Below are 15,215 nucleotides of genomic sequence, written 5' to 3'. Positions count from 1 at the left end.
AACACATTCAGACACCCAGTCTGAGAGAGAATTTAAGTCAGATAGAGGCCAGGCAAAAGTTGTGCATTTTCATAACACTGCATTCTCAGATGAAGTCTTTAATACCTGGCATGGAAAGGAATCATAGAATCATAGAATTGTAGAATCATTAAGACTGCGAAGACCACTAAGATCATCTAGTCCAACCACCAACCTATTCCTGTGATTGCTTTAGACCATGTTGCTCAGTACCACATCAACATGTTTCTTCAGCCCCTCCAGGGATGGTGATTCTACCACCTCCCTGGGCAACCTATTCCTTACCATGGAAAATCTTCCATACAGGATCTGACTGTCCTCTGCCTCCAGTTTTAGTAATAGCTCTCATGGCAGAGAAGGCAGAATAACAATTAAGTGAATTTGATATCAAACTCTGGAAATAATGGAATTATAGCCACTAGTAAATATTTCCACTTCAGAACTTATACAAACAAGATGAAATTGCTATCTGATGTAATCTAATTGAATTATGTGGATTTACAGGGACAAATTTAGCCAATAAAGAATATAAATATTTTATTCAACATTTGTGACAACATAAAGTCGATATAGCTGTGCAATGAAAGGAAGGTTTTCTGAACACATTTCTCTAATTTAGGTCTCTTTTATAATATAAATTAATTAAATACATTCCATGAAATAGGAGAAAGCAGAAGAGAATGTTGAAGAATGTAACTTCACTCTTGGGACAGAGACATACTTTGTTATTTCCTGCTGTTTATCTCTCACTTTGCAAGCAGGAGTTCCCATTTACATTCATCTATCAGCTGCCAAACCAGAACCCGCTGAAAGATGCATGTCTTATCCAGAAGGATCTTAATGAACACCACCAGTAGAGAGACATTTCACACTTGGCAGTTTATATGTCAGAGCAAGAAATAACTTCAAATTATTTCCATGACGGTTCTGCAAGTATTTGTGGAACGAGGCTGAGAAGATAATAGTTTTGGAAGACACAGGCTGAGGAGAACTCATTGGCTTGATTTGGAAAGAGCACAATTCAGTGAGCTCAAGGATGTTGCTCACCTCCACCACAGATTTACTGCACCAAGTTCAGCAGGCCAGTAAAGAAAATGGAAATAACATGTCCTTCTAATACACAGAACATTGCTACTAATGGTATCCCACAACCTTTGGGTACCACTGCAGAATGTCTCTCAACAAGGAGCTGAACCACACCACAGAGAGCAGAGCATGTGGGGAGGAGGTAGGACTCAGACAAGCACTTGTGTTGCACTAGAAAGCTAGGCCTATTTCATTGAATGAGAAATGTAGCTTGTACTCCAACACTTTGAGAGTGAGGATGCTTTGTTTTTCTCCTATTCTAAGAAAATGATCTTCCCATCACCTTACCCAGCTCATTCCATTTTTTCCTGGACACTTCTATGAGACCTATTTCATGCTACCAAGAATGGAATGAGTACAAAATATATAAACATGGGAGGCTGACAAGGGTATGACAAACCTGGAGGCTACTGAGCAATATCTGCTCCTGTGAACTAGGAATCTCCTGCACTTTTTGCCCCACAGCTAATCCCTGCCCTGAAGATTCAGAGACTGGTAGAAAGGAAATTGCATGGTCTTTGTATGTGTTATGGTCAGCAAACTGCAACAAATCATGGATCAAAGGGTAGGGTGGTTTTGTGTTCCTTCTCTAAAGGCAGTACTAACCATGCTGAAATGCGGTGTTATTATACAGCCTGGCAGGATTTCAGTGATTTTATTGACAGGGTATTTTGTTATGTTTATTAGATTTGTCAAAAAGGCATTTTACCATGTTTATGAGATAGAACATAAATTTATAGAGCTTTAATACTTTTGTCAAAAATAGCCTTTACTGAAAATCAAATAATGCAAATAGTGAAATCTCCTACCAGACAAATCCAGGGAAAACTTCCATCAGGCAAGCTATGGACTCATCCACAGAACAGGCTGCAAAATACTGTCCGCAAAACCTGTACTGCCAATCACCAGAACAGCTGCTGGGTGCACCCAGCAATGCTGTGAGGCTCCCAGGTGGGTGCTCTGGCACTTCTCTGAGATGTGGCAGTTCTATTTCATGTCTTTGCCTGAATTGAATCATTGGAGTCATGAGGCATTGGCTGCCAGGAGGAAGAAAAAGCCTGGCTTACATTTTGGGAAGGGTACTGCTGTCCTCAACAAGAGCTTGTCCCTATGGACTTTAGAACACAACAGGGCTGGGCTGATGTACAGCACAGGAAGGAGCCACAGACACATTCTCCTCCAGCTCTCTGTTTCTGTTTCCACTCCAGAGCCCCCTTCTGCAGGATTGTTTCATTGTTGTTGTTGCTTTAAAATTTCAGTTCTTTGTTTCTGTCTTCCCCAACTTTGAAGTTAAAAAATATATATATAGTCTTATATTTCTGCTCAGACAGCTTCCCTCTGCTCCTTTCCTTCTTCTTTTGTTCATCCTCTACAATATTGCTGAAAGGATGTGAACACTGGATTTCTTCCCTGTCTCTTCTTACTTAGGAGATTAATCTGGCACTCTGCAGTTGATACTTTCTCCATTCTTGGAAACTGTGATGCAGCAGCAAGAAAGGCTGAAGAACTTCTTCACAGTGAGGGTGACAGAGCAGTGGCACAGCTGCACAGAGAGGTGGTGGAGTCTCCTTCTCTGGAGATGTTCAAGACCCAACTGGACGCCTACCTGTGCAACCTGGGCTAGGGAGCTGCTTTGGCAGGGGGTTGGACTCTGTGATCTCTAGAGGTCCCTTCCAGCCCCTACAATTCTGTGATTCTGTGAACTAAGTCATTACTGTGTCAGTTGGGATCTCTGCAGCAGCTGTGACGACATTTCCAAGATAATAATTTTGGAATTCAACCTCCAAGTCTCTTCCATTCTTATTGGTAATTAAATGCTTAAATTAAGAGCTTCCCTTTTGCAAAGGAATCCTAGAAGGATGGAAAGGTAAAGGGGATGAGAGGCAATGGGAAGTTCGGAGGGTGAAACCTGTGAAGTAAAGGGCTGAAAGAAGATGGTGTGTTAAAGCAGGTTGTCCTTATGCTGTAGGAGTTCACTCTGGCATGAATGGGCCTGAAGGGCAGAGGAGGGATCCATTCAGAAAACAGAGGACAGGTGAGGGAGATGTAGTGACTCAGCCTTTCTCATAGGTGTAGCACCACTGTACCTACAACCTTCCTGGTTATTCTTTGTCTTGTGCCCCTGGTGAGAAGCAGCAGCACCACCTTGGCTTGCTGCTCTCCTTTATTGTACAAGGGGACATGTTCAAAGCACAGTGCCAAGCAGGGTGCTGAAACAACCTTGTTACACATAAGCTCTGATGATAGCAAGAGTGTGACTGTGACCAGCCAAGGGGCATTTAATCTTCCATTTTCACATATCTTGTTTTGGGAAACAAAATCTCATAAAACGCTGTGGGAACCAAAAGCTGATAAAGCCCATCAAATAGCAAAGTGTGTTCTTTATTGCCCAAATCACCCTAATTGAAGTATCAGTCGACTGGGATGCCTCTCTTAAGCTTTTATCTGCAAGTTCTGCACTGTTATTAGTTTAATTGGGGTGGAGGCATGTGCTGTGGTGATTGACTTGGATAGTATGAAAAAGAAAAAGGCTGAGAGAATGAAGATGGTGCACAATTACTATGCAAATTTCAAGGGAATAATCATCACCAAACAAAAATTTCCATTGTGTGAATGCTACTTGCAGCAAATATAGTAACAAAACGGGAGATATAAGCTGAACAGATTGAAGAAACTTTCTGACACTTGTTGGTCCAAAATGAAATCAACTTCAAGGCCTGCAGAAGGCATTTAAATGCCTTCTGTCATCCCTCTCTATAATCCAAAAGCACCCCAGCACAACGCCTGCTACCACGTTCTTGCGAACTCCCTCACTCCAGGGGTATAGCAAGTTTATGGTGTATTCATGGAGCTCTGATTTGTCCAAGTCTGCCCTGGCCTAGTTACAACAGGTCTCCTCTTTACCACCAGCACAGGCCACAGCCTGCACCACTGTTCTGTTCTGTACCAAATAGCAAATCCAAAGCCTTGGAGAAGGAATAGGTATGGAGCATATGGAGCATTGCCAGAGACCTTGTATGTAGCCTTGGCATTTTCTTACTATTTACGCAAGAGGTTTTTCCTACATTGTTGCAATAAACTGTATCCTTAGGGGATTTTTCTCCACTCATTCATTTTGGTATATACTCCTATATCTCCAGATCACAGGGATTAAGATTAAGGCAAATTTGAGCAGCCTGCTCCTCTCTCTGGGAGTAGGATGACCTATGGCTTCTAGATGGCACTTCATGTATGTCGGGCAGTGAGAGTGTAAGGCACAACACAGTATGTAAGAGTATATATTCATAGCCTGCTTTTGGGTACATTATCTGAATCCCATTAGCTTCACCCTTGATCCAGAGAGACTCTACAGGTAAGTAGATGAATCAGCCTTAGTATGAATCAGTATCATATGAGACATAAGCAAGATGCCATAAGGAAGGGTTCAAAGTAGCTATATCCACACAAACCTTAATACGCTGTAGATCATCCAAAGATTTGCACACAAGGCATTTTTTGTATCGAATCCAATCTATGAAAAATGAACATTGACTTTCTGTAGTTCACTGTGAGAAATCAAAGTGGTTCAGGTTTGTAAGAAGAGGGTAGTATGAAAGCATAAATAGAATAAACTGGCTATTAGGTAGCATTTGTCATATGCCTGTGAATAACTGAAGAAACCATACAAGCAGCACATCCAAGATAGCCATGCAACAAAGGATTTGGGAGAAAAGAGGATCAGAAAAAAAAAAAAGCTAGAGCTTATTCCTCTTACAAATTTATTTAACTCACTGAAGGCTTGTTCTTTAAATCAAAAGAAAAGATTACTGAAGGACCTCCATGATTCTTGGATAATATACTCAGGATATGTCAAACAACCTGCTCTGAGCTGGACCCTTTGGGCTGAATGTGGTCTTGGTAGAATCCAAGCCTCACTTCCCTCTTCCTTCCCCATGTGCTGCCCCACATATCTATGCATCCCTTCCCTGAGTCTGCTGAATTCTCTTTCTGTATACAACAAAGCTCTTGATATTCCTGTAAATTATGCAGAATGAGTATGCAAGAGACTGGAAGGGTTCCTAACTACTCCTTGGGCTGGCAGCGTGGAGCAGAGCAGCTTGCAGGGGAACAGACAGCAGTGTTCGGAATGCTCAGGCTCCCCAGAGCCAGAGGTTTGAGTCCTCAAAGGGACTTGATACAGCTTCTTGTTCACTGTTGTTTTACAGCAGTCCACATATCTTCCTGTCCCTAATGGTCTAGATAAGATCTTCAAATCCCAAGACTCTGCCTAGCTTGTGTGCCTGCAATACATTTTGTAGTACTCTTGGTGAAGGCTGGGGTTTCCCCAGTGTTTTTGGGTAATGTTTGCACCATAAATGATCCAGAAATCTAATTGGCAGGAACCCTAGACCTTCTGGGGAATATGTTTCCTGGGGACGTATTGAATAGACAAGATGCTCTGCAATGCATATATCAATATTTACAATTTCTAGGACCACGTCTGGAGTCTCTTCCTGCATAATTAGAAATCATACATATTTTGACAGTCCTAAGTAAGCACTTTGGGCCTCAGCTACGATTTATAATGCACTTTGGGATTAAAGGTGTCCTATAAATGTAAGATTATTATTAATAACAATATAATTTCAAATCCCAGAACGGTGAGCTAGGAACAGATATAAGGTATTTTGCATGCTTGTTAAACCAAATACAACCGCTACAGGAGACCAAATTATTCTCACCTTTTATTATACTGAAGCAGAGAAGCACTGTGAACAAATATGATTAAAAAGACCCTCTGGATTAAATGTACCATTGATTGTTCTTGCAAGCCAGATATCAAATTTTTGATATTTTCTAGAGGTTTGTTTTACACTGCAGTCTTCAGCTGATTTTATAGTCATCACTACTTTAAGCTTATTGCATTTGTAACAGGATACAAATAAAGCACCATTAATTTAATTTTATTTACATGTCAGAGTTATTCAGATAGAATAAATTGAACTGGATTTGATTGAAACTGTCCTGCAGGACTGACTTGAAACACATTCAACAAGAATGCTTTGTAAATAATGGCAGCATTTAGTACACAAAAGATACCCCCTTGGACTGGAGGATTTGCAGGAGTCATTAACAGATGAGAGAAAAGAAACACTGCCAAGAAGAGAGCTAAGCTGAAAGCTTTCATTTTGAAGTCCAGTTTGCACTGCAGCTGCCTTTGGATAAGACCACTACATGTATATGACCTTCCACATTTAGCTCCATCTGTGACCTATATAAAGCAGTTGCTAACTTTGTATTTCACTAGCACAACAGCAACAGTATTCAGGTAAACTCGAGTGAACACTAATACAAAAGGAATGAGAAATATCAGTGTTTGTTTTGCAGTGACCCTTGGAAATCCTAGTCAAAGGAGAAGTGGTTGTATAGACATTTGGCAGAACCAAAACACAATCCTGACCTTCTCAAAGCAAGAATTAAAGGAGTGATGGGTGAGTCTGGGCAGACAGGGAAGTGGAAAGGAAGAATCAGCTCGTGTTTGTCAGCATGAAGAGGAGTGGCCGAACCACTGCCAAGCACTTCATAGGCAGCATGGTAAAGATAGGGCTTTAGCAGAGGTTTGGAAAGAGATAACGAGGGGATTTCACAGCTCTTTACCAAGATTCCTGCCAATAGCAGGAAGGATGAGAGCACAGAAGTGTTTCTATAAAAATGTTAACAAGTGAGAAATAGACACTGACAGAATGATGAGAAGGGAAACGACATTGTCATAGCAAAGGAGAGCTCTTTGGCAGGATGGGAAGTGCTTTGACAAGAAAGATAAATAGGTTGTGTTTGACTGGGTAAAGAAGAGGAATGTAGTAGAAGAGCAAAGAATGTGTAAAATCCTAGAGCTGATGGATTAGGAGGATGATCTTTACAGCAGTATTTTGCAGGGATGTGCACAGACTGAAACTGCACTTGGCAAGAACAAAGAGAAGGGTGTTTCAATAATCAAGATGCAAGACAGTTTAGTTTTACTCGGGTTAGATAAGGCCTTCTGATGCATTTAAACAGGATGGTTAGGCTACTGCCAGAGTCTTTTCTATCTTGCTGGAAGTTAAAGGCAGAGTTTTGAACCTTTTTTTTTCTTCTGACTGTTTTATTTTTACCTGAATGGGTTTTGTTTCAGTTTCTGACTGAAGCATCCGTGAGATAATCCCAGTAACGTGTGTGGGAGAAGGATACATTCTCAAAACTTGTAGGCTGTGAGGTCTTTGCCATCCAGCCACCCTTCCAGCTGATCTCATATAAACCCTGCAGGAGAGTTTGACTGTGTCATAGGTAGCATAGATATATGAGATTTGTTAGTAAGTTAATAGGTGGTGCTGAATAGGTGGGCACTCCGAGGTCAACCCTCTTATAGAGCTAGCAACAACAACAACAAAAAAAGCAAGATTCCTGAGACTGTCACACTAGGATGTCTGGTTATGAAGAAAAAGGACTGCCTTGAAATACCAAACAAATGATAGATACAGTTAAATAATCCCTCTGTGAAAATGCCTTGTGGAATTGTTCATATTAAATACAGGAAAAAGTAGCAGAAGATGAGTAAGGAATGATCTGCCAGGAGAGAAAGTTTCTAATTCTTATCAGTTAGCAACTGGCCTAGGTCCTGAAGCCAGAGGGTTTATATCCTTTCATAACAAAAGAAAATATGTATTCTATTTAATAAGAACATCCCCAATTACATTATCCGCACAAATGTCTAATCCTTTTTCTGAATCCTACTAATCTCTTAGGCTTAATGTTATCTTATGGGAATGAGATAATTAGGCATTGTATAAAATGTATTTCCTTTTAACAGTTTTATATGTGCTGCCTTTTATTTCCTCATCCTTGTATTTTGGGGGGGTGAATGGGAGTGCCTATTTTTCTTTATTTCTACCACCCACAGGCCTCTAAGGCCTGAGAGCCTTATTCAGTATATTTACCAAAACAGGAAAACAAAGCAGGACAAGATGATTTTGCTACTGACTTCAGCAACAGTGCTACCATGATCAGACACTGCCTTGCTCCATGCTCTAGGTTCATTTACTTTATCTGTATACTTGATCACACTATTATGCCCTGGGCAAGTGAATTCTCTGAGCTCTCCTTAGTGTCAGTTTGTTCCCTGTGGCATTACAGCTCAAGCAAAACCTACTGGCATAGCAGGGTGGTTTCCAAAATGCATCCTGGAAGCACTGCCTCAGGCCTGCTAGTGTGGGAGCTGCACACCACCACTGCTTGCTCCTGGGGCTACCTCTGCCACTCCTCCATTCCCTTGGAGGTGAGGAAGCCCAGTGGCAGTGCCAGATCCACCTCTCACACCTCAAGTTCCCCTCCCCTTTCCAAACCAGTTATGCAGTGGCCACAGCAGGGATTCAGGTGTCCTGCTGTGAATCACTGCCAATTTAAAAACCGATCACTTGTTCCTATGCTTTGCTTCCAGCTCTTTTGAAGGTGTGTGATGGCTCCTCCTTTCACCTTTCACATCCCCTGCTTTTTTAATAGTGTCATGGTAGGGGTTTTGAAATGTATTTTTAAACATCCAAATAAAATCTGACAATTTGTTCACATCCTATAACTCTGCAGTGATGCTGGAGTCATGATAGCAAAGCTTAGTTCTCACTAGAATATAAAGAGACTGTATGGAGCAGAATACAGAAATAGTGAAAGCTTTCTATATTCTGGATTGAGTATAGCAATTCTGGCTTTCATCCAAGCATCCTCACATCGATTTTTTTTTTTTTTTCAGAGCTTATACAGGATGCCAAACAACCTTTCCATTGAACCTAGGAGTAAACTGATCGCAAGCCAAAGATGAGTCCTCACTCTGCAGTTATCTGAACCATTACAGCAGCGTTTGTTGACTGTGCCTTTATTTTTCTGGTTTTAATCTGCAGTGTGCTGACAGCCCCAGAATGATCCTTCTTAATGGACCTTAATAGCAATGCGTCACCAAAAGTGTATAGCACCTGCCACACCAAGGCATCCCAGTAGGCTTCCCATATAATAGAGTTTACAGCTCCTGCTTTCATGAGCCAAAGGCAAGGCTCAAGAGAACAAAATTAACTTTGGGTTTTAAAATATTGACAAGCTTGCCATTATTAATTTCTTGAGGAGAATTCATCACCAGATTGCAGGGGAAGAACCAGAGGAGGAGCAGCAGACATTGCACAGATCAACTGGTAACCACGCACTGGGATGGGAACCTTTCAAACCCCAGGAATGAAGGCCTCTGCTCTACAGGCAACAGTTGTAATAAATAAGTCATTCAGAAAAGTGACACGAATCTGAAGCTGTCCTCATTGTATGCAATTTTCAGTTTTCACGCAATACTTTCCATGCAATGGAAGCATTCTACAACAGAGAGGTTATGCTCCCCTGGTAGAGAAAGAATTACAGCTATTGAAAACCAAGACAGATAATGATCAAGTGATTTGTGTAAATTAATTCATAGTAGTACCAATAGTGAAAACATGGGAGTTCTGTTTCTTTTTCCTTAACTGCCCATTAGAAGATAAAGCTTTCTGAAACTCCAAGAGGCTAAAGCAGCACATTCATGACTTCTCTTTCACTTTGATCCCAATCCTAGGAAAGGTTCTGTTGAGGCTATTATAACATAAATAATGGTGTAAAACAAGGTTCATACTTGCATCACTAGAATCTTGTGCTTTTAAAGCCGAAGAAGCACGAGGATCAAAAATTGTGCTTCTCTGATCTGCGTGATCCTTCAGCAATAAATTAAAAAATGTTGGAAGTACCTTGCAGACTATGTGAAACAAGGATATAAAGGAATGCTGAAATATTTGGAGCATTTATGAACACAATTCAACGAACCCTACTAAGAGATTTTTCCCTTTTCAATAGAACAGGCAATCTTTTTCTCAGCTATCTGCATGAGCTGACGAAAGCTGCTTCTGAACTATGGCTGTGAAGTTCAAGACAGGTTACCCTTTCCAATGGGAAATAGGCCACATGCTTTCTGAACATTACAGCAAATGTATACTTTTTGGTGCAGTATTTTTAAAAGTTAAATGCACCTTCAACTGATTACAGCTATCTTCTTATTCTCAAGCTGCTTATCACACAACTAATAAATCTGTGAGCTCCAATCTGTGCATCAAGGTACAACATCCCATTTGAAACTCATATGTATTTTTATAATGGCAATGAATGATTTTGATTCAGGCAGCATAAGTAACTCCAACTTACAGATAGTATGCAGAACTAAGCTTGGAAAAAAGCATTTTTATTTCTCTGCTGTAAGATTGCCCTTCTTGATTTTCAAACCACTCTCAGACATTTTGCTGCCAGGCAAAAGGTGACATGTAAAAAAAGTTATTGGAAGGGAAGTGTATGATTGAGCAAAAAGCATGCACAGGGAAGGCAAAAAGAGCTTTTCTCCAAAAGGGAATGTTTAGAACTAAACTCAAGCACTGCAGAAAGCAACTGTTCTGGGGATTCAAACTGTCCTTATCATCCAATACATGAACTCCACCTTTCATCAAGGTCATTGTCTTCTTCAGCCTCCTCAGAAACCCATTTACAATCCTCTTCTTCAGACACTTAGTTCTTGTGAGGAACAATGTAACTGTGACTGAGCTTTCTGGCTAGGAACCAGTTAGTTCCCTGCGCCTTATGCACAAATCTTAAGATGACTTCCTTTCACATGGAGAATGTCTGACTCTGGAAAGCAAAATGCAGAAAAGGTGCCCTTGGTCTCTGCTACAGTTGTTTGGTATCAGGAGAATCCAGCTGAGTAAATCAGGTAATGGTAATCAAGGACCCACATCTTGGCCTTTAAGTTGGAAGGAGATGATTTTTAAGATCCCTTCCAACCCAAGCCATTCTATGATTCTGTGATCACTCACTTCAAGAAAAGACAGTACTACTGTCAGTGCTGTTCAAAGAAAGAAGTACTTCTTTGGGCTAGTCAGATGCAAAATAAGATGTGTTAGTGTTATTTCTTTCCAGCATTCAGATGAGAAAATGATGATGGGGCATGTGTTTCTCTGAATGCCTCAGCACTGCAGAGGTGCAGCACAAAATGTGAGGCACACTGCGTGGCAGAGTTCCCTTGGTTCATGTATCAGCCTGCATCATTCAGGAAACAGCCAGAAGCTGGAGATTGTCCTTTCTGTCGCTGCCACATTCAAAGGTGGAGCAGTCATTGAGAGCAGCTGGCGATGATACTCAGCAAAGAAGGAAATCCACCTGGGATGGACTGCAGACTACCAAGAATATCAGACAGCAGAAAGAACAAAGAAATCTCATAGGTATTGCATTGGAGTAACGTGGCTGGTCGGCTGGCCCTTCCTGAGCGATGCTGGCCTTTGGGCAGGTGGCTCAGCACTGGACTGAGAAGCAGCTTTTGCACCTTCAGAGTGGAGAAGAGATGCTCACTGCTTCTCTGGGGGAAGAGGTGAGTTTTTTATTACTGTTTTTCCATGGCTAGCATGGCAAGAGAGGAGAAGAGCAGGGAGGATGAATTTAATAAGCGGGTGCTTTATCCTCTTTTCTTTGATGGTTTTATACATGTAGAGGATTGTGTGTTCATTCAGCAGCCCAGTACTGCTGAGTGCTGTCAAAAAATAAAACACCAAGGCAGTTCTGCCTTGATAAAGTTACCAGCCAGGAACAGGGAGCACAGAACAGATCAATATATAATGTGGGAGTCATCGGCAAACCACCTGCTTAACTAGCATCTGGCAGTCTGTCTCCAGAAATAGACTACATGAGGCAAACACAGCGTGAGAAATTCTGCAGTAAATAACTTCGGATGAAGCTAGAGCTGCCTACTGAGAGTTTGTCCCTCACCCCTTTTTCTACTGCCTCACCTATGACTATAGTCCTTATGCATTTTGTTTCCAACTTGGTTCTCATCCTCACTTGAACAAGTGAGATATTTTTCAAGAGTATAAATTAGCACTGAGGTTTCAGTGTAAGGTGAACTCCAACTGGACACAGCTGAAACTCAGAGAGCAGAGTTTAATTTCAGTAGTCCTTCAGTACCACCACACAGGCTCCTAAGTCTGTATTTTCCTATCCCCTCTGTTGGCCCTGTTTCTGCATATTAGAAGCCACCTACTAGTTTCTAGTTTGGGTTATTCTTTGAACCCAAAAATATCACAGTGTGCTCCATTTCTTCACTGCTCAGCTCCCTACAACAGCCTAGAAGGATAGCCCTGAACAGGTTGCTTGCTAGGCTGAGTGCTCAGCTCTGGGAACCAACCAGTGAGTGAAGGGGGAAAAGTATAGCTGGGGAGGTGCTGTGACACCTGCACAAAATCAGCAGTGGGAGGGTGGCAAAAGGAAAGTCCAGGTGGAAGGTAACCTAACCCACATGGAATAAGTTAAATACAGTAAGACCACCCCACTATCTGCTTTTGTAGCAGCCAGACAGGCCACCAAGGTTGTCTCACAGCAAGAGGCTGACAAGGTACAAGCAGGTGCTGGTACGGGGGTCAAAGACAAGAGATAGCAGACTACCTTGAGAAAGACCTTGGCAATAGGGGGACCAAAAAAGCAGGAACAGACCTAGGGACAGACTGTGTGATTAAGTGGAGCTGGAGATAATTGTATTTTAAAGATCTCCTGGGGAATGAGCTTAGAATAGAAGCAGCAGCAGGGCTAGATCTGTAGCTACATAAATAGCTATAGCCACATTTACCAGCACGGAGAAGGAAACAGAGAGCTGGGGTCTACATGGGGATATTTGTTTTTAACAGGTCAGTGTACTGTTAGACAGATGTGCCAATACCAGTGGTGTAAAGCTGTCCCACTCAGGCTGCCATAAGTCCCACAGCTATACTCCATGAAATAGCTGACAGAAATAGTAGTCTCTGGGGTTTATTTGTTCACAGCCTGCTGTTAGGGAATAATGCAGGAAGTTGGAGAAGAGATAATTTTGTAACCATCTTTTGGTATATCAGTTCAATGCCATCTGGACATTCATGCCAGTTTTGCCCTATTCCTGACTGAATGCTTCAGATTTTTCTTGCAGAGGAGAGACTTGCTGCAAGCTGTGATATTCATAAGCAGGAAAAAAGCCCCAGCAGCTGCCAGAGAGCTTTCCTAGTTCATTCACTCAACAAGTGCCAAAATTTTCTCCTGGAATAAGTAGGTGGTTTTCTGTCAAATGCCTAAGATCAGTTGTAGAATCACACAATGACTTGGGTTGTGCAGGTTCTTAAAGCCCACTCAGTTCCAAGCCCCTGCCATGGTCAGGGCTGTCAGCCATGAGATCAGGCTGCCCAGGGCCCTATCCACCTTGGCCTTTGAACACCTTCTGCTTCTTCTTCAGGGTTTTGCATGAAGATGACATCTTGTAGGGTTTCCCTAGGCTGAAGAAACATTGGTGAAGCAGTGGTAATGAGCCTCACATCTTAATTCCAGCTGCTTTCCTTTCTGGTTTTCCTAATTTTTTTTTAAGGAAACCATTTGAAACCATTACAGTAGCATTTATGTAACTAGGTTACTAGTATCTTTTGAACAGGCTAAGCAATTTAATGAAGACATGCCTAGCAGGCAGAAACACAAAATAGTACCCAATCCATGCTGTAGGACTTAAAATAGGGCATTCATTATTTCTTAGGACAAAAAAATAATATATCCTTTCAGTGTTTTTGCTAGAACTTGTCACCTCAAGTAGGCAGAAGTCCTTGCTCGGTGCCCCATCACCCTCTTCCACCACCAGAGCAGGCTCTGCCATCACCCTGCAAGCCCAATGAAACACCACTTGGTGTCACAGAGGCTTTCACACCAGGAGAATTCTTCTGCTCCTTTTCGTTGTTCATACTACTTACGTGCAGATTTAGAGACTTTTCAATTGCATATGCACGTGTGCAAACCAGCATGGTTCTGAATCTCTTGCTGGAGGGCTCTTCTGATCCTCTCACAGATGTTGCATGTTGCACAGATGCAGCGTGCAGCTGCAAACACGGGCTGCATGCAGCAGGCTCTACAGGCAGCACAGCCGTGCCTTCAATGTGCCAGATGTGTGCTTCAGTGCTTCACATATGCACCTTCTTCTGAGTGCCTTGATGTCAGAGTTAAGCCTCTTGAACAACAGCAGTACAGCCCAAAGGAGGGACATGATGTGTTCTCTGCTGAGCACTATATTGGCTATCACAGCCTACTCACAATCTGAAGGACTTGTCTGACCTGATCAGACCAACGAATGAGCTCAAGGCAAGGAGACCCTTCTACTAATTGCAGGTAATTACCACTAATTAGCACAGTTAGGTCTGCCTCAGTGCTACTGTCTATAAATGTCCTCCAAAAACCAGCATAAATGCCTGGATAGGGTATTTTAAATTCTCTATAAAATTAAGAAAGCAGAGTACTTGCTTGCTGTGGAAAACTGATTAGAAATAGGCAATAGAAAAGGAAAACAAAGCTGTTTGACCCAAATCTTATCTCAGGGTGTTAAAGAGAAATTGTTGTATCAGTTCAGAAATGCATGCTCTGACAGACAACACCACTGTTCCAGTTTTTCCCTTGGCGTCCCTGTGCCTCTCACAGCACAGGCCCTGCTAACCACTGCTAGTCTATTAACCCCCCCGGTTAATAAAGGAATGAGTAAACACAGCAGCAGGCAGCATGACAGTGCCAGGCACACAGATCAGTGTCAGGAGGCTAATTGCAGCAGCAAGGGCTTGAGGATCCCTGCTCAGAAGTCTCTCAAGTTCTGTATTGCTTACCAAGAGCCCACTGATATCTCCTCTCTTCCTATCCTCCTGTGACTCTTTTCTCCATTGCCAGGGTTTCTGCCTGTGGCATTTCACTGAACTGTTTTCATCTTGTTAACCACTGGACCTGTCTCCATGGCCCACCTCCTCCTGTCTCCCCCCTTCAAGACCTAGCCTGTATCCTGTCCCTCTGTTTAAAAGTTTCCTGTAAAATACCAGAAACTTCCCTTGAAACCCATTAGCTTATCTGAACAGTGACTCGTGATCCCCCCTGTACAAAGGAGAGGGGTAGCTAGACAAACATAACCTTCCACTTTCTCATTCTTGTGCCAGCCCTCAGCTCTAAACCTAAATGAAGTTATTTTCATTGGCCTCCTGGCCAAATCTAAAGCCTTACTCTCCTCACATCTCATT

Source organism: Cyrtonyx montezumae, unplaced genomic scaffold, assembly GCF_038088225.1.
Source record: "Cyrtonyx montezumae isolate F1298 unplaced genomic scaffold, pur_monq_1.0 scaffold_0, whole genome shotgun sequence".
In the NCBI taxonomy this organism is placed as follows: Eukaryota; Metazoa; Chordata; class Aves; order Galliformes; family Odontophoridae; genus Cyrtonyx; species Cyrtonyx montezumae.
Note: the sequence above shows the minus strand (reverse complement) of the source record.